Source organism: Staurois parvus, unplaced genomic scaffold (assembly GCF_062004578.1).
Source record: "Staurois parvus isolate SC_StPar_1 unplaced genomic scaffold, SC_StPar_1.0 ptg001110l, whole genome shotgun sequence".
Classification (NCBI taxonomy): domain Eukaryota; kingdom Metazoa; phylum Chordata; class Amphibia; order Anura; family Ranidae; genus Staurois; species Staurois parvus.
Window position 1 is genome coordinate 331,715 of NW_028318906.1, and position 15,860 is coordinate 347,574.

The 15,860-nt window shown below is 56.8% G+C and overlaps 14 non-coding genes across 14 annotated transcripts; all 14 read left to right on the top strand.

The window, feature by feature from the left end:
• The first annotated feature begins 182 nt into the window (after positions 1-182).
• Positions 183-373, top strand: LOC149440158 (U2 spliceosomal RNA). The gene has a single exon (XR_016307738.1). It is a non-coding gene; the product is annotated as a U2 spliceosomal RNA (small nuclear RNA).
• A 957-nt stretch (positions 374-1,330) lies between these two features.
• LOC149440159 (U2 spliceosomal RNA) lies at positions 1,331-1,521 on the top strand. The gene has a single exon (XR_016307739.1). It is a non-coding gene; the product is annotated as a U2 spliceosomal RNA (small nuclear RNA).
• A 957-nt stretch (positions 1,522-2,478) lies between these two features.
• On the top strand, positions 2,479-2,669 carry LOC149440160 (U2 spliceosomal RNA). The gene has a single exon (XR_016307740.1). It is a non-coding gene; the product is annotated as a U2 spliceosomal RNA (small nuclear RNA).
• Positions 2,670-3,626: 957 nt separating this feature from the next.
• LOC149440161 (U2 spliceosomal RNA) lies at positions 3,627-3,817 on the top strand. Its single transcript, XR_016307742.1, has one exon. It is a non-coding gene; the product is annotated as a U2 spliceosomal RNA (small nuclear RNA).
• Positions 3,818-4,774: 957 nt separating this feature from the next.
• LOC149440162 (U2 spliceosomal RNA) lies at positions 4,775-4,965 on the top strand. The gene has a single exon (XR_016307744.1). It is a non-coding gene; the product is annotated as a U2 spliceosomal RNA (small nuclear RNA).
• A 957-nt stretch (positions 4,966-5,922) lies between these two features.
• On the top strand, positions 5,923-6,113 carry LOC149440163 (U2 spliceosomal RNA). The gene has a single exon (XR_016307745.1). It is a non-coding gene; the product is annotated as a U2 spliceosomal RNA (small nuclear RNA).
• Positions 6,114-7,070: 957 nt separating this feature from the next.
• LOC149440164 (U2 spliceosomal RNA) lies at positions 7,071-7,261 on the top strand. Its single transcript, XR_016307746.1, has one exon. It is a non-coding gene; the product is annotated as a U2 spliceosomal RNA (small nuclear RNA).
• Positions 7,262-8,218: 957 nt separating this feature from the next.
• On the top strand, positions 8,219-8,409 carry LOC149440165 (U2 spliceosomal RNA). Its single transcript, XR_016307747.1, has one exon. It is a non-coding gene; the product is annotated as a U2 spliceosomal RNA (small nuclear RNA).
• Positions 8,410-9,366: 957 nt separating this feature from the next.
• On the top strand, positions 9,367-9,557 carry LOC149440166 (U2 spliceosomal RNA). Its single transcript, XR_016307748.1, has one exon. It is a non-coding gene; the product is annotated as a U2 spliceosomal RNA (small nuclear RNA).
• A 957-nt stretch (positions 9,558-10,514) lies between these two features.
• On the top strand, positions 10,515-10,705 carry LOC149440167 (U2 spliceosomal RNA). The gene has a single exon (XR_016307749.1). It is a non-coding gene; the product is annotated as a U2 spliceosomal RNA (small nuclear RNA).
• Positions 10,706-11,662: 957 nt separating this feature from the next.
• Positions 11,663-11,853, top strand: LOC149440168 (U2 spliceosomal RNA). The gene has a single exon (XR_016307750.1). It is a non-coding gene; the product is annotated as a U2 spliceosomal RNA (small nuclear RNA).
• Positions 11,854-12,810: 957 nt separating this feature from the next.
• LOC149440169 (U2 spliceosomal RNA) lies at positions 12,811-13,001 on the top strand. The gene has a single exon (XR_016307751.1). It is a non-coding gene; the product is annotated as a U2 spliceosomal RNA (small nuclear RNA).
• Positions 13,002-13,958: 957 nt separating this feature from the next.
• Positions 13,959-14,149, top strand: LOC149440170 (U2 spliceosomal RNA). Its single transcript, XR_016307753.1, has one exon. It is a non-coding gene; the product is annotated as a U2 spliceosomal RNA (small nuclear RNA).
• Positions 14,150-15,106: 957 nt separating this feature from the next.
• LOC149440171 (U2 spliceosomal RNA) lies at positions 15,107-15,297 on the top strand. The gene has a single exon (XR_016307754.1). It is a non-coding gene; the product is annotated as a U2 spliceosomal RNA (small nuclear RNA).
• Positions 15,298-15,860: the final 563 nt, after the last annotated feature.

The window sequence follows — 15,860 nt, forward strand, 5'->3', positions numbered from 1 at the left end:
TGTCCAGGGAGGGAGTGGAGGCAGGGGAGCCAGGCCCTGGGCCAGAGGTGTGAATTTTGGCAGCCCCAGCCACCTGGGAGAGCCCTGCGGAGGAGTGGGCCCCCTGCGGCCCGTGGAGCTCTCAGCGAGCCCGTCCCCTCTGCCCGTTCGGGCGGCCCTCGGGTAGGCCCGAGTTTCCGGTTATCGCTTCTCGGCCTTTTGGCTAAGATCAAGTGTAGTATCTGTTCTTATCAGTTTAATATCTGATACGTCCCCTATCTGGGGACCATATATTAAATGGATTTTTAGAACAGGGAGATGGAAGAAGAGCTTGCTCTGTCCACTCCACGCATCGACCTGGTATTGCAGTACCTCCAGGACCGGTGCACCCCTCTTATGCGGTTTTCCAAAAGCAGACATAGAAGAAGAGAAATGACTACGACAAGCAGTCACTCTCCTTTCTTTCCCCAAGAAGGAAAGGAAAGGGCACAAGGTCACACCTGTGATGGGAGTGATCGAGGCCCATCCCAGTGGTCCTAACCAGCCTTGGCCTTGGCTCCTGCAGACCAGACGGCAGCCTGCTGGCTTCATTGTGTTGTGTGTTATTGTTGTTGTCCTCCTCCTCATTGTGCCTTATCTGTGTTTGTTGCTGATAACTCCTAACGAGGTGTGAAAAGCCTCATTCCATTAAAGGTGTTTTTAACCCTGGGTGTGCCTGTGTGCTTTTGTTTGGTGCGTGTCACTTTCTTGCTTTCATTCTTGCTGGGCTTGCCTGGATGGGACGACGTGCCCAATGGCCTGAAAAGAAGCGAGGAGAGTCAGCAAGCTCTCTGTCTCTCCATCCGAAGGAAAGCAGGAAGTCAGCTGGCTGGGAAGCCGAGCTTTCAGCCCGTCCGAAGGAGGAAGGAGGGAGGCCTGGCTGGAAGCAACCCGAGAGAGAGAGCTGCTGCTCTGCTCAGCTCGACTCTGGGACGGCCGCTCGAGCTGCCGCACGGATATGCCATGCCAAGGCCTGTGTCTCCCTCTAGTGGCCCGCCTCGCCCGCGTCGCCCTAGAGGCGGGGCCATGCAAACGACCGTGCTGCTGATTTCTCCCCAAACCAGCAGCACCTGCTGGTGCCCACTTGGGCTAGAGGAGGAGCAGACTGGGCCCAGGGGATGGAAGCCAAGTGTCCAGGGAGGGAGTGGAGGCAGGGGAGCCAGGCCCTGGGCCAGAGGTGTGAATTTTGGCAGCCCCAGCCACCTGGGAGAGCCCTGCGGAGGAGTGGGCCCCCTGCGGCCCGTGGAGCTCTCAGCGAGCCCGTCCCCTCTGCCCGTTCGGGCGGCCCTCGGGTAGGCCCGAGTTTCCGGTTATCGCTTCTCGGCCTTTTGGCTAAGATCAAGTGTAGTATCTGTTCTTATCAGTTTAATATCTGATACGTCCCCTATCTGGGGACCATATATTAAATGGATTTTTAGAACAGGGAGATGGAAGAAGAGCTTGCTCTGTCCACTCCACGCATCGACCTGGTATTGCAGTACCTCCAGGACCGGTGCACCCCTCTTATGCGGTTTTCCAAAAGCAGACATAGAAGAAGAGAAATGACTACGACAAGCAGTCACTCTCCTTTCTTTCCCCAAGAAGGAAAGGAAAGGGCACAAGGTCACACCTGTGATGGGAGTGATCGAGGCCCATCCCAGTGGTCCTAACCAGCCTTGGCCTTGGCTCCTGCAGACCAGACGGCAGCCTGCTGGCTTCATTGTGTTGTGTGTTATTGTTGTTGTCCTCCTCCTCATTGTGCCTTATCTGTGTTTGTTGCTGATAACTCCTAACGAGGTGTGAAAAGCCTCATTCCATTAAAGGTGTTTTTAACCCTGGGTGTGCCTGTGTGCTTTTGTTTGGTGCGTGTCACTTTCTTGCTTTCATTCTTGCTGGGCTTGCCTGGATGGGACGACGTGCCCAATGGCCTGAAAAGAAGCGAGGAGAGTCAGCAAGCTCTCTGTCTCTCCATCCGAAGGAAAGCAGGAAGTCAGCTGGCTGGGAAGCCGAGCTTTCAGCCCGTCCGAAGGAGGAAGGAGGGAGGCCTGGCTGGAAGCAACCCGAGAGAGAGAGCTGCTGCTCTGCTCAGCTCGACTCTGGGACGGCCGCTCGAGCTGCCGCACGGATATGCCATGCCAAGGCCTGTGTCTCCCTCTAGTGGCCCGCCTCGCCCGCGTCGCCCTAGAGGCGGGGCCATGCAAACGACCGTGCTGCTGATTTCTCCCCAAACCAGCAGCACCTGCTGGTGCCCACTTGGGCTAGAGGAGGAGCAGACTGGGCCCAGGGGATGGAAGCCAAGTGTCCAGGGAGGGAGTGGAGGCAGGGGAGCCAGGCCCTGGGCCAGAGGTGTGAATTTTGGCAGCCCCAGCCACCTGGGAGAGCCCTGCGGAGGAGTGGGCCCCCTGCGGCCCGTGGAGCTCTCAGCGAGCCCGTCCCCTCTGCCCGTTCGGGCGGCCCTCGGGTAGGCCCGAGTTTCCGGTTATCGCTTCTCGGCCTTTTGGCTAAGATCAAGTGTAGTATCTGTTCTTATCAGTTTAATATCTGATACGTCCCCTATCTGGGGACCATATATTAAATGGATTTTTAGAACAGGGAGATGGAAGAAGAGCTTGCTCTGTCCACTCCACGCATCGACCTGGTATTGCAGTACCTCCAGGACCGGTGCACCCCTCTTATGCGGTTTTCCAAAAGCAGACATAGAAGAAGAGAAATGACTACGACAAGCAGTCACTCTCCTTTCTTTCCCCAAGAAGGAAAGGAAAGGGCACAAGGTCACACCTGTGATGGGAGTGATCGAGGCCCATCCCAGTGGTCCTAACCAGCCTTGGCCTTGGCTCCTGCAGACCAGACGGCAGCCTGCTGGCTTCATTGTGTTGTGTGTTATTGTTGTTGTCCTCCTCCTCATTGTGCCTTATCTGTGTTTGTTGCTGATAACTCCTAACGAGGTGTGAAAAGCCTCATTCCATTAAAGGTGTTTTTAACCCTGGGTGTGCCTGTGTGCTTTTGTTTGGTGCGTGTCACTTTCTTGCTTTCATTCTTGCTGGGCTTGCCTGGATGGGACGACGTGCCCAATGGCCTGAAAAGAAGCGAGGAGAGTCAGCAAGCTCTCTGTCTCTCCATCCGAAGGAAAGCAGGAAGTCAGCTGGCTGGGAAGCCGAGCTTTCAGCCCGTCCGAAGGAGGAAGGAGGGAGGCCTGGCTGGAAGCAACCCGAGAGAGAGAGCTGCTGCTCTGCTCAGCTCGACTCTGGGACGGCCGCTCGAGCTGCCGCACGGATATGCCATGCCAAGGCCTGTGTCTCCCTCTAGTGGCCCGCCTCGCCCGCGTCGCCCTAGAGGCGGGGCCATGCAAACGACCGTGCTGCTGATTTCTCCCCAAACCAGCAGCACCTGCTGGTGCCCACTTGGGCTAGAGGAGGAGCAGACTGGGCCCAGGGGATGGAAGCCAAGTGTCCAGGGAGGGAGTGGAGGCAGGGGAGCCAGGCCCTGGGCCAGAGGTGTGAATTTTGGCAGCCCCAGCCACCTGGGAGAGCCCTGCGGAGGAGTGGGCCCCCTGCGGCCCGTGGAGCTCTCAGCGAGCCCGTCCCCTCTGCCCGTTCGGGCGGCCCTCGGGTAGGCCCGAGTTTCCGGTTATCGCTTCTCGGCCTTTTGGCTAAGATCAAGTGTAGTATCTGTTCTTATCAGTTTAATATCTGATACGTCCCCTATCTGGGGACCATATATTAAATGGATTTTTAGAACAGGGAGATGGAAGAAGAGCTTGCTCTGTCCACTCCACGCATCGACCTGGTATTGCAGTACCTCCAGGACCGGTGCACCCCTCTTATGCGGTTTTCCAAAAGCAGACATAGAAGAAGAGAAATGACTACGACAAGCAGTCACTCTCCTTTCTTTCCCCAAGAAGGAAAGGAAAGGGCACAAGGTCACACCTGTGATGGGAGTGATCGAGGCCCATCCCAGTGGTCCTAACCAGCCTTGGCCTTGGCTCCTGCAGACCAGACGGCAGCCTGCTGGCTTCATTGTGTTGTGTGTTATTGTTGTTGTCCTCCTCCTCATTGTGCCTTATCTGTGTTTGTTGCTGATAACTCCTAACGAGGTGTGAAAAGCCTCATTCCATTAAAGGTGTTTTTAACCCTGGGTGTGCCTGTGTGCTTTTGTTTGGTGCGTGTCACTTTCTTGCTTTCATTCTTGCTGGGCTTGCCTGGATGGGACGACGTGCCCAATGGCCTGAAAAGAAGCGAGGAGAGTCAGCAAGCTCTCTGTCTCTCCATCCGAAGGAAAGCAGGAAGTCAGCTGGCTGGGAAGCCGAGCTTTCAGCCCGTCCGAAGGAGGAAGGAGGGAGGCCTGGCTGGAAGCAACCCGAGAGAGAGAGCTGCTGCTCTGCTCAGCTCGACTCTGGGACGGCCGCTCGAGCTGCCGCACGGATATGCCATGCCAAGGCCTGTGTCTCCCTCTAGTGGCCCGCCTCGCCCGCGTCGCCCTAGAGGCGGGGCCATGCAAACGACCGTGCTGCTGATTTCTCCCCAAACCAGCAGCACCTGCTGGTGCCCACTTGGGCTAGAGGAGGAGCAGACTGGGCCCAGGGGATGGAAGCCAAGTGTCCAGGGAGGGAGTGGAGGCAGGGGAGCCAGGCCCTGGGCCAGAGGTGTGAATTTTGGCAGCCCCAGCCACCTGGGAGAGCCCTGCGGAGGAGTGGGCCCCCTGCGGCCCGTGGAGCTCTCAGCGAGCCCGTCCCCTCTGCCCGTTCGGGCGGCCCTCGGGTAGGCCCGAGTTTCCGGTTATCGCTTCTCGGCCTTTTGGCTAAGATCAAGTGTAGTATCTGTTCTTATCAGTTTAATATCTGATACGTCCCCTATCTGGGGACCATATATTAAATGGATTTTTAGAACAGGGAGATGGAAGAAGAGCTTGCTCTGTCCACTCCACGCATCGACCTGGTATTGCAGTACCTCCAGGACCGGTGCACCCCTCTTATGCGGTTTTCCAAAAGCAGACATAGAAGAAGAGAAATGACTACGACAAGCAGTCACTCTCCTTTCTTTCCCCAAGAAGGAAAGGAAAGGGCACAAGGTCACACCTGTGATGGGAGTGATCGAGGCCCATCCCAGTGGTCCTAACCAGCCTTGGCCTTGGCTCCTGCAGACCAGACGGCAGCCTGCTGGCTTCATTGTGTTGTGTGTTATTGTTGTTGTCCTCCTCCTCATTGTGCCTTATCTGTGTTTGTTGCTGATAACTCCTAACGAGGTGTGAAAAGCCTCATTCCATTAAAGGTGTTTTTAACCCTGGGTGTGCCTGTGTGCTTTTGTTTGGTGCGTGTCACTTTCTTGCTTTCATTCTTGCTGGGCTTGCCTGGATGGGACGACGTGCCCAATGGCCTGAAAAGAAGCGAGGAGAGTCAGCAAGCTCTCTGTCTCTCCATCCGAAGGAAAGCAGGAAGTCAGCTGGCTGGGAAGCCGAGCTTTCAGCCCGTCCGAAGGAGGAAGGAGGGAGGCCTGGCTGGAAGCAACCCGAGAGAGAGAGCTGCTGCTCTGCTCAGCTCGACTCTGGGACGGCCGCTCGAGCTGCCGCACGGATATGCCATGCCAAGGCCTGTGTCTCCCTCTAGTGGCCCGCCTCGCCCGCGTCGCCCTAGAGGCGGGGCCATGCAAACGACCGTGCTGCTGATTTCTCCCCAAACCAGCAGCACCTGCTGGTGCCCACTTGGGCTAGAGGAGGAGCAGACTGGGCCCAGGGGATGGAAGCCAAGTGTCCAGGGAGGGAGTGGAGGCAGGGGAGCCAGGCCCTGGGCCAGAGGTGTGAATTTTGGCAGCCCCAGCCACCTGGGAGAGCCCTGCGGAGGAGTGGGCCCCCTGCGGCCCGTGGAGCTCTCAGCGAGCCCGTCCCCTCTGCCCGTTCGGGCGGCCCTCGGGTAGGCCCGAGTTTCCGGTTATCGCTTCTCGGCCTTTTGGCTAAGATCAAGTGTAGTATCTGTTCTTATCAGTTTAATATCTGATACGTCCCCTATCTGGGGACCATATATTAAATGGATTTTTAGAACAGGGAGATGGAAGAAGAGCTTGCTCTGTCCACTCCACGCATCGACCTGGTATTGCAGTACCTCCAGGACCGGTGCACCCCTCTTATGCGGTTTTCCAAAAGCAGACATAGAAGAAGAGAAATGACTACGACAAGCAGTCACTCTCCTTTCTTTCCCCAAGAAGGAAAGGAAAGGGCACAAGGTCACACCTGTGATGGGAGTGATCGAGGCCCATCCCAGTGGTCCTAACCAGCCTTGGCCTTGGCTCCTGCAGACCAGACGGCAGCCTGCTGGCTTCATTGTGTTGTGTGTTATTGTTGTTGTCCTCCTCCTCATTGTGCCTTATCTGTGTTTGTTGCTGATAACTCCTAACGAGGTGTGAAAAGCCTCATTCCATTAAAGGTGTTTTTAACCCTGGGTGTGCCTGTGTGCTTTTGTTTGGTGCGTGTCACTTTCTTGCTTTCATTCTTGCTGGGCTTGCCTGGATGGGACGACGTGCCCAATGGCCTGAAAAGAAGCGAGGAGAGTCAGCAAGCTCTCTGTCTCTCCATCCGAAGGAAAGCAGGAAGTCAGCTGGCTGGGAAGCCGAGCTTTCAGCCCGTCCGAAGGAGGAAGGAGGGAGGCCTGGCTGGAAGCAACCCGAGAGAGAGAGCTGCTGCTCTGCTCAGCTCGACTCTGGGACGGCCGCTCGAGCTGCCGCACGGATATGCCATGCCAAGGCCTGTGTCTCCCTCTAGTGGCCCGCCTCGCCCGCGTCGCCCTAGAGGCGGGGCCATGCAAACGACCGTGCTGCTGATTTCTCCCCAAACCAGCAGCACCTGCTGGTGCCCACTTGGGCTAGAGGAGGAGCAGACTGGGCCCAGGGGATGGAAGCCAAGTGTCCAGGGAGGGAGTGGAGGCAGGGGAGCCAGGCCCTGGGCCAGAGGTGTGAATTTTGGCAGCCCCAGCCACCTGGGAGAGCCCTGCGGAGGAGTGGGCCCCCTGCGGCCCGTGGAGCTCTCAGCGAGCCCGTCCCCTCTGCCCGTTCGGGCGGCCCTCGGGTAGGCCCGAGTTTCCGGTTATCGCTTCTCGGCCTTTTGGCTAAGATCAAGTGTAGTATCTGTTCTTATCAGTTTAATATCTGATACGTCCCCTATCTGGGGACCATATATTAAATGGATTTTTAGAACAGGGAGATGGAAGAAGAGCTTGCTCTGTCCACTCCACGCATCGACCTGGTATTGCAGTACCTCCAGGACCGGTGCACCCCTCTTATGCGGTTTTCCAAAAGCAGACATAGAAGAAGAGAAATGACTACGACAAGCAGTCACTCTCCTTTCTTTCCCCAAGAAGGAAAGGAAAGGGCACAAGGTCACACCTGTGATGGGAGTGATCGAGGCCCATCCCAGTGGTCCTAACCAGCCTTGGCCTTGGCTCCTGCAGACCAGACGGCAGCCTGCTGGCTTCATTGTGTTGTGTGTTATTGTTGTTGTCCTCCTCCTCATTGTGCCTTATCTGTGTTTGTTGCTGATAACTCCTAACGAGGTGTGAAAAGCCTCATTCCATTAAAGGTGTTTTTAACCCTGGGTGTGCCTGTGTGCTTTTGTTTGGTGCGTGTCACTTTCTTGCTTTCATTCTTGCTGGGCTTGCCTGGATGGGACGACGTGCCCAATGGCCTGAAAAGAAGCGAGGAGAGTCAGCAAGCTCTCTGTCTCTCCATCCGAAGGAAAGCAGGAAGTCAGCTGGCTGGGAAGCCGAGCTTTCAGCCCGTCCGAAGGAGGAAGGAGGGAGGCCTGGCTGGAAGCAACCCGAGAGAGAGAGCTGCTGCTCTGCTCAGCTCGACTCTGGGACGGCCGCTCGAGCTGCCGCACGGATATGCCATGCCAAGGCCTGTGTCTCCCTCTAGTGGCCCGCCTCGCCCGCGTCGCCCTAGAGGCGGGGCCATGCAAACGACCGTGCTGCTGATTTCTCCCCAAACCAGCAGCACCTGCTGGTGCCCACTTGGGCTAGAGGAGGAGCAGACTGGGCCCAGGGGATGGAAGCCAAGTGTCCAGGGAGGGAGTGGAGGCAGGGGAGCCAGGCCCTGGGCCAGAGGTGTGAATTTTGGCAGCCCCAGCCACCTGGGAGAGCCCTGCGGAGGAGTGGGCCCCCTGCGGCCCGTGGAGCTCTCAGCGAGCCCGTCCCCTCTGCCCGTTCGGGCGGCCCTCGGGTAGGCCCGAGTTTCCGGTTATCGCTTCTCGGCCTTTTGGCTAAGATCAAGTGTAGTATCTGTTCTTATCAGTTTAATATCTGATACGTCCCCTATCTGGGGACCATATATTAAATGGATTTTTAGAACAGGGAGATGGAAGAAGAGCTTGCTCTGTCCACTCCACGCATCGACCTGGTATTGCAGTACCTCCAGGACCGGTGCACCCCTCTTATGCGGTTTTCCAAAAGCAGACATAGAAGAAGAGAAATGACTACGACAAGCAGTCACTCTCCTTTCTTTCCCCAAGAAGGAAAGGAAAGGGCACAAGGTCACACCTGTGATGGGAGTGATCGAGGCCCATCCCAGTGGTCCTAACCAGCCTTGGCCTTGGCTCCTGCAGACCAGACGGCAGCCTGCTGGCTTCATTGTGTTGTGTGTTATTGTTGTTGTCCTCCTCCTCATTGTGCCTTATCTGTGTTTGTTGCTGATAACTCCTAACGAGGTGTGAAAAGCCTCATTCCATTAAAGGTGTTTTTAACCCTGGGTGTGCCTGTGTGCTTTTGTTTGGTGCGTGTCACTTTCTTGCTTTCATTCTTGCTGGGCTTGCCTGGATGGGACGACGTGCCCAATGGCCTGAAAAGAAGCGAGGAGAGTCAGCAAGCTCTCTGTCTCTCCATCCGAAGGAAAGCAGGAAGTCAGCTGGCTGGGAAGCCGAGCTTTCAGCCCGTCCGAAGGAGGAAGGAGGGAGGCCTGGCTGGAAGCAACCCGAGAGAGAGAGCTGCTGCTCTGCTCAGCTCGACTCTGGGACGGCCGCTCGAGCTGCCGCACGGATATGCCATGCCAAGGCCTGTGTCTCCCTCTAGTGGCCCGCCTCGCCCGCGTCGCCCTAGAGGCGGGGCCATGCAAACGACCGTGCTGCTGATTTCTCCCCAAACCAGCAGCACCTGCTGGTGCCCACTTGGGCTAGAGGAGGAGCAGACTGGGCCCAGGGGATGGAAGCCAAGTGTCCAGGGAGGGAGTGGAGGCAGGGGAGCCAGGCCCTGGGCCAGAGGTGTGAATTTTGGCAGCCCCAGCCACCTGGGAGAGCCCTGCGGAGGAGTGGGCCCCCTGCGGCCCGTGGAGCTCTCAGCGAGCCCGTCCCCTCTGCCCGTTCGGGCGGCCCTCGGGTAGGCCCGAGTTTCCGGTTATCGCTTCTCGGCCTTTTGGCTAAGATCAAGTGTAGTATCTGTTCTTATCAGTTTAATATCTGATACGTCCCCTATCTGGGGACCATATATTAAATGGATTTTTAGAACAGGGAGATGGAAGAAGAGCTTGCTCTGTCCACTCCACGCATCGACCTGGTATTGCAGTACCTCCAGGACCGGTGCACCCCTCTTATGCGGTTTTCCAAAAGCAGACATAGAAGAAGAGAAATGACTACGACAAGCAGTCACTCTCCTTTCTTTCCCCAAGAAGGAAAGGAAAGGGCACAAGGTCACACCTGTGATGGGAGTGATCGAGGCCCATCCCAGTGGTCCTAACCAGCCTTGGCCTTGGCTCCTGCAGACCAGACGGCAGCCTGCTGGCTTCATTGTGTTGTGTGTTATTGTTGTTGTCCTCCTCCTCATTGTGCCTTATCTGTGTTTGTTGCTGATAACTCCTAACGAGGTGTGAAAAGCCTCATTCCATTAAAGGTGTTTTTAACCCTGGGTGTGCCTGTGTGCTTTTGTTTGGTGCGTGTCACTTTCTTGCTTTCATTCTTGCTGGGCTTGCCTGGATGGGACGACGTGCCCAATGGCCTGAAAAGAAGCGAGGAGAGTCAGCAAGCTCTCTGTCTCTCCATCCGAAGGAAAGCAGGAAGTCAGCTGGCTGGGAAGCCGAGCTTTCAGCCCGTCCGAAGGAGGAAGGAGGGAGGCCTGGCTGGAAGCAACCCGAGAGAGAGAGCTGCTGCTCTGCTCAGCTCGACTCTGGGACGGCCGCTCGAGCTGCCGCACGGATATGCCATGCCAAGGCCTGTGTCTCCCTCTAGTGGCCCGCCTCGCCCGCGTCGCCCTAGAGGCGGGGCCATGCAAACGACCGTGCTGCTGATTTCTCCCCAAACCAGCAGCACCTGCTGGTGCCCACTTGGGCTAGAGGAGGAGCAGACTGGGCCCAGGGGATGGAAGCCAAGTGTCCAGGGAGGGAGTGGAGGCAGGGGAGCCAGGCCCTGGGCCAGAGGTGTGAATTTTGGCAGCCCCAGCCACCTGGGAGAGCCCTGCGGAGGAGTGGGCCCCCTGCGGCCCGTGGAGCTCTCAGCGAGCCCGTCCCCTCTGCCCGTTCGGGCGGCCCTCGGGTAGGCCCGAGTTTCCGGTTATCGCTTCTCGGCCTTTTGGCTAAGATCAAGTGTAGTATCTGTTCTTATCAGTTTAATATCTGATACGTCCCCTATCTGGGGACCATATATTAAATGGATTTTTAGAACAGGGAGATGGAAGAAGAGCTTGCTCTGTCCACTCCACGCATCGACCTGGTATTGCAGTACCTCCAGGACCGGTGCACCCCTCTTATGCGGTTTTCCAAAAGCAGACATAGAAGAAGAGAAATGACTACGACAAGCAGTCACTCTCCTTTCTTTCCCCAAGAAGGAAAGGAAAGGGCACAAGGTCACACCTGTGATGGGAGTGATCGAGGCCCATCCCAGTGGTCCTAACCAGCCTTGGCCTTGGCTCCTGCAGACCAGACGGCAGCCTGCTGGCTTCATTGTGTTGTGTGTTATTGTTGTTGTCCTCCTCCTCATTGTGCCTTATCTGTGTTTGTTGCTGATAACTCCTAACGAGGTGTGAAAAGCCTCATTCCATTAAAGGTGTTTTTAACCCTGGGTGTGCCTGTGTGCTTTTGTTTGGTGCGTGTCACTTTCTTGCTTTCATTCTTGCTGGGCTTGCCTGGATGGGACGACGTGCCCAATGGCCTGAAAAGAAGCGAGGAGAGTCAGCAAGCTCTCTGTCTCTCCATCCGAAGGAAAGCAGGAAGTCAGCTGGCTGGGAAGCCGAGCTTTCAGCCCGTCCGAAGGAGGAAGGAGGGAGGCCTGGCTGGAAGCAACCCGAGAGAGAGAGCTGCTGCTCTGCTCAGCTCGACTCTGGGACGGCCGCTCGAGCTGCCGCACGGATATGCCATGCCAAGGCCTGTGTCTCCCTCTAGTGGCCCGCCTCGCCCGCGTCGCCCTAGAGGCGGGGCCATGCAAACGACCGTGCTGCTGATTTCTCCCCAAACCAGCAGCACCTGCTGGTGCCCACTTGGGCTAGAGGAGGAGCAGACTGGGCCCAGGGGATGGAAGCCAAGTGTCCAGGGAGGGAGTGGAGGCAGGGGAGCCAGGCCCTGGGCCAGAGGTGTGAATTTTGGCAGCCCCAGCCACCTGGGAGAGCCCTGCGGAGGAGTGGGCCCCCTGCGGCCCGTGGAGCTCTCAGCGAGCCCGTCCCCTCTGCCCGTTCGGGCGGCCCTCGGGTAGGCCCGAGTTTCCGGTTATCGCTTCTCGGCCTTTTGGCTAAGATCAAGTGTAGTATCTGTTCTTATCAGTTTAATATCTGATACGTCCCCTATCTGGGGACCATATATTAAATGGATTTTTAGAACAGGGAGATGGAAGAAGAGCTTGCTCTGTCCACTCCACGCATCGACCTGGTATTGCAGTACCTCCAGGACCGGTGCACCCCTCTTATGCGGTTTTCCAAAAGCAGACATAGAAGAAGAGAAATGACTACGACAAGCAGTCACTCTCCTTTCTTTCCCCAAGAAGGAAAGGAAAGGGCACAAGGTCACACCTGTGATGGGAGTGATCGAGGCCCATCCCAGTGGTCCTAACCAGCCTTGGCCTTGGCTCCTGCAGACCAGACGGCAGCCTGCTGGCTTCATTGTGTTGTGTGTTATTGTTGTTGTCCTCCTCCTCATTGTGCCTTATCTGTGTTTGTTGCTGATAACTCCTAACGAGGTGTGAAAAGCCTCATTCCATTAAAGGTGTTTTTAACCCTGGGTGTGCCTGTGTGCTTTTGTTTGGTGCGTGTCACTTTCTTGCTTTCATTCTTGCTGGGCTTGCCTGGATGGGACGACGTGCCCAATGGCCTGAAAAGAAGCGAGGAGAGTCAGCAAGCTCTCTGTCTCTCCATCCGAAGGAAAGCAGGAAGTCAGCTGGCTGGGAAGCCGAGCTTTCAGCCCGTCCGAAGGAGGAAGGAGGGAGGCCTGGCTGGAAGCAACCCGAGAGAGAGAGCTGCTGCTCTGCTCAGCTCGACTCTGGGACGGCCGCTCGAGCTGCCGCACGGATATGCCATGCCAAGGCCTGTGTCTCCCTCTAGTGGCCCGCCTCGCCCGCGTCGCCCTAGAGGCGGGGCCATGCAAACGACCGTGCTGCTGATTTCTCCCCAAACCAGCAGCACCTGCTGGTGCCCACTTGGGCTAGAGGAGGAGCAGACTGGGCCCAGGGGATGGAAGCCAAGTGTCCAGGGAGGGAGTGGAGGCAGGGGAGCCAGGCCCTGGGCCAGAGGTGTGAATTTTGGCAGCCCCAGCCACCTGGGAGAGCCCTGCGGAGGAGTGGGCCCCCTGCGGCCCGTGGAGCTCTCAGCGAGCCCGTCCCCTCTGCCCGTTCGGGCGGCCCTCGGGTAGGCCCGAGTTTCCGGTTATCGCTTCTCGGCCTTTTGGCTAAGATCAAGTGTAGTATCTGTTCTTATCAGTTTAATATCTGATACGTCCCCTATCTGGGGACCATATATTAAATGGATTTTTAGAACAGGGAGATGGAAGAAGAGCTTGCTCTGTCCACTCCACGCATCGACCTGGTATTGCAGTACCTCCAGGACCGGTGCACCCCTCTTATGCGGTTTTCCAAAAGCAGACATAGAAGAAGAGAAATGACTACGACAAGCAGTCACTCTCCTTTCTTTCCCCAAGAAGGAAAGGAAAGGGCACAAGGTCACACCTGTGATGGGAGTGATCGAGGCCCATCCCAGTGGTCCTAACCAGCCTTGGCCTTGGCTCCTGCAGACCAGACGGCAGCCTGCTGGCTTCATTGTGTTGTGTGTTATTGTTGTTGTCCTCCTCCTCATTGTGCCTTATCTGTGTTTGTTGCTGATAACTCCTAACGAGGTGTGAAAAGCCTCATTCCATTAAAGGTGTTTTTAACCCTGGGTGTGCCTGTGTGCTTTTGTTTGGTGCGTGTCACTTTCTTGCTTTCATTCTTGCTGGGCTTGCCTGGATGGGACGACGTGCCCAATGGCCTGAAAAGAAGCGAGGAGAGTCAGCAAGCTCTCTGTCTCTCCATCCGAAGGAAAGCAGGAAGTCAGCTGGCTGGGAAGCCGAGCTTTCAGCCCGTCCGAAGGAGGAAGGAGGGAGGCCTGGCTGGAAGCAACCCGAGAGAGAGAGCTGCTGCTCTGCTCAGCTCGACTCTGGGACGGCCGCTCGAGCTGCCGCACGGATATGCCATGCCAAGGCCTGTGTCTCCCTCTAGTGGCCCGCCTCGCCCGCGTCGCCCTAGAGGCGGGGCCATGCAAACGACCGTGCTGCTGATTTCTCCCCAAACCAGCAGCACCTGCTGGTGCCCACTTGGGCTAGAGGAGGAGCAGACTGGGCCCAGGGGATGGAAGCCAAGTGTCCAGGGAGGGAGTGGAGGCAGGGGAGCCAGGCCCTGGGCCAGAGGTGTGAATTTTGGCAGCCCCAGCCACCTGGGAGAGCCCTGCGGAGGAGTGGGCCCCCTGCGGCCCGTGGAGCTCTCAGCGAGCCCGTCCCCTCTGCCCGTTCGGGCGGCCCTCGGGTAGGCCCGAGTTTCCGGTTATCGCTTCTCGGCCTTTTGGCTAAGATCAAGTGTAGTATCTGTTCTTATCAGTTTAATATCTGATACGTCCCCTATCTGGGGACCATATATTAAATGGATTTTTAGAACAGGGAGATGGAAGAAGAGCTTGCTCTGTCCACTCCACGCATCGACCTGGTATTGCAGTACCTCCAGGACCGGTGCACCCCTCTTATGCGGTTTTCCAAAAGCAGACATAGAAGAAGAGAAATGACTACGACAAGCAGTCACTCTCCTTTCTTTCCCCAAGAAGGAAAGGAAAGGGCACAAGGTCACACCTGTGATGGGAGTGATCGAGGCCCATCCCAGTGGTCCTAACCAGCCTTGGCCTTGGCTCCTGCAGACCAGACGGCAGCCTGCTGGCTTCATTGTGTTGTGTGTTATTGTTGTTGTCCTCCTCCTCATTGTGCCTTATCTGTGTTTGTTGCTGATAACTCCTAACGAGGTGTGAAAAGCCTCATTCCATTAAAGGTGTTTTTAACCCTGGGTGTGCCTGTGTGCTTTTGTTTGGTGCGTGTCACTTTCTTGCTTTCATTCTTGCTGGGCTTGCCTGGATGGGACGACGTGCCCAATGGCCTGAAAAGAAGCGAGGAGAGTCAGCAAGCTCTCTGTCTCTCCATCCGAAGGAAAGCAGGAAGTCAGCTGGCTGGGAAGCCGAGCTTTCAGCCCGTCCGAAGGAGGAAGGAGGGAGGCCTGGCTGGAAGCAACCCGAGAGAGAGAGCTGCTGCTCTGCTCAGCTCGACTCTGGGACGGCCGCTCGAGCTGCCGCACGGATATGCCATGCCAAGGCCTGTGTCTCCCTCTAGTGGCCCGCCTCGCCCGCGTCGCCCTAGAGGCGGGGCCATGCAAACGACCGTGCTGCTGATTTCTCCCCAAACCAGCAGCACCTGCTGGTGCCCACTTGGGCTAGAGGAGGAGCAGACTGGGCCCAGGGGATGGAAGCCAAGTGTCCAGGGAGGGAGTGGAGGCAGGGGAGCCAGGCCCTGGGCCAGAGGTGTGAATTTTGGCAGCCCCAGCCACCTGGGAGAGCCCTGCGGAGGAGTGGGCCCCCTGCGGCCCGTGGAGCTCTCAGCGAGCCCGTCCCCTCTGCCCGTTCGGGCGGCCCTCGGGTAGGCCCGAGTTTCCGGTTATCGCTTCTCGGCCTTTTGGCTAAGATCAAGTGTAGTATCTGTTCTTATCAGTTTAATATCTGATACGTCCCCTATCTGGGGACCATATATTAAATGGATTTTTAGAACAGGGAGATGGAAGAAGAGCTTGCTCTGTCCACTCCACGCATCGACCTGGTATTGCAGTACCTCCAGGACCGGTGCACCCCTCTTATGCGGTTTTCCAAAAGCAGACATAGAAGAAGAGAAATGACTACGACAAGCAGTCACTCTCCTTTCTTTCCCCAAGAAGGAAAGGAAAGGGCACAAGGTCACACCTGTGATGGGAGTGATCGAGGCCCATCCCAGTGGTCCTAACCAGCCTTGGCCTTGGCTCCTGCAGACCAGACGGCAGCCTGCTGGCTTCATTGTGTTGTGTGTTATTGTTGTTGTCCTCCTCCTCATTGTGCCTTATCTGTGTTTGTTGCTGATAACTCCTAACGAGGTGTGAAAAGCCTCATTCCATTAAAGGTGTTTTTAACCCTGGGTGTGCCTGTGTGCTTTTGTTTGGTGCGTGTCACTTTCTTGCTTTCATTCTTGCTGGGCTTGCCTGGATGGGACGACGTGCCCAATGGCCTGAAAAGAAGCGAGGAGAGTCAGCAAGCTCTCTGTCTCTCCATCCGAAGGAAAGCAGGAAGTCAGCTGGCTGGGAAGCCGAGCTTTCAGCCCGTCCGAAGGAGGAAGGAGGGAGGCCTGGCTGGAAGCAACCCGAGAGAGAGAGCTGCTGCTCTGCTC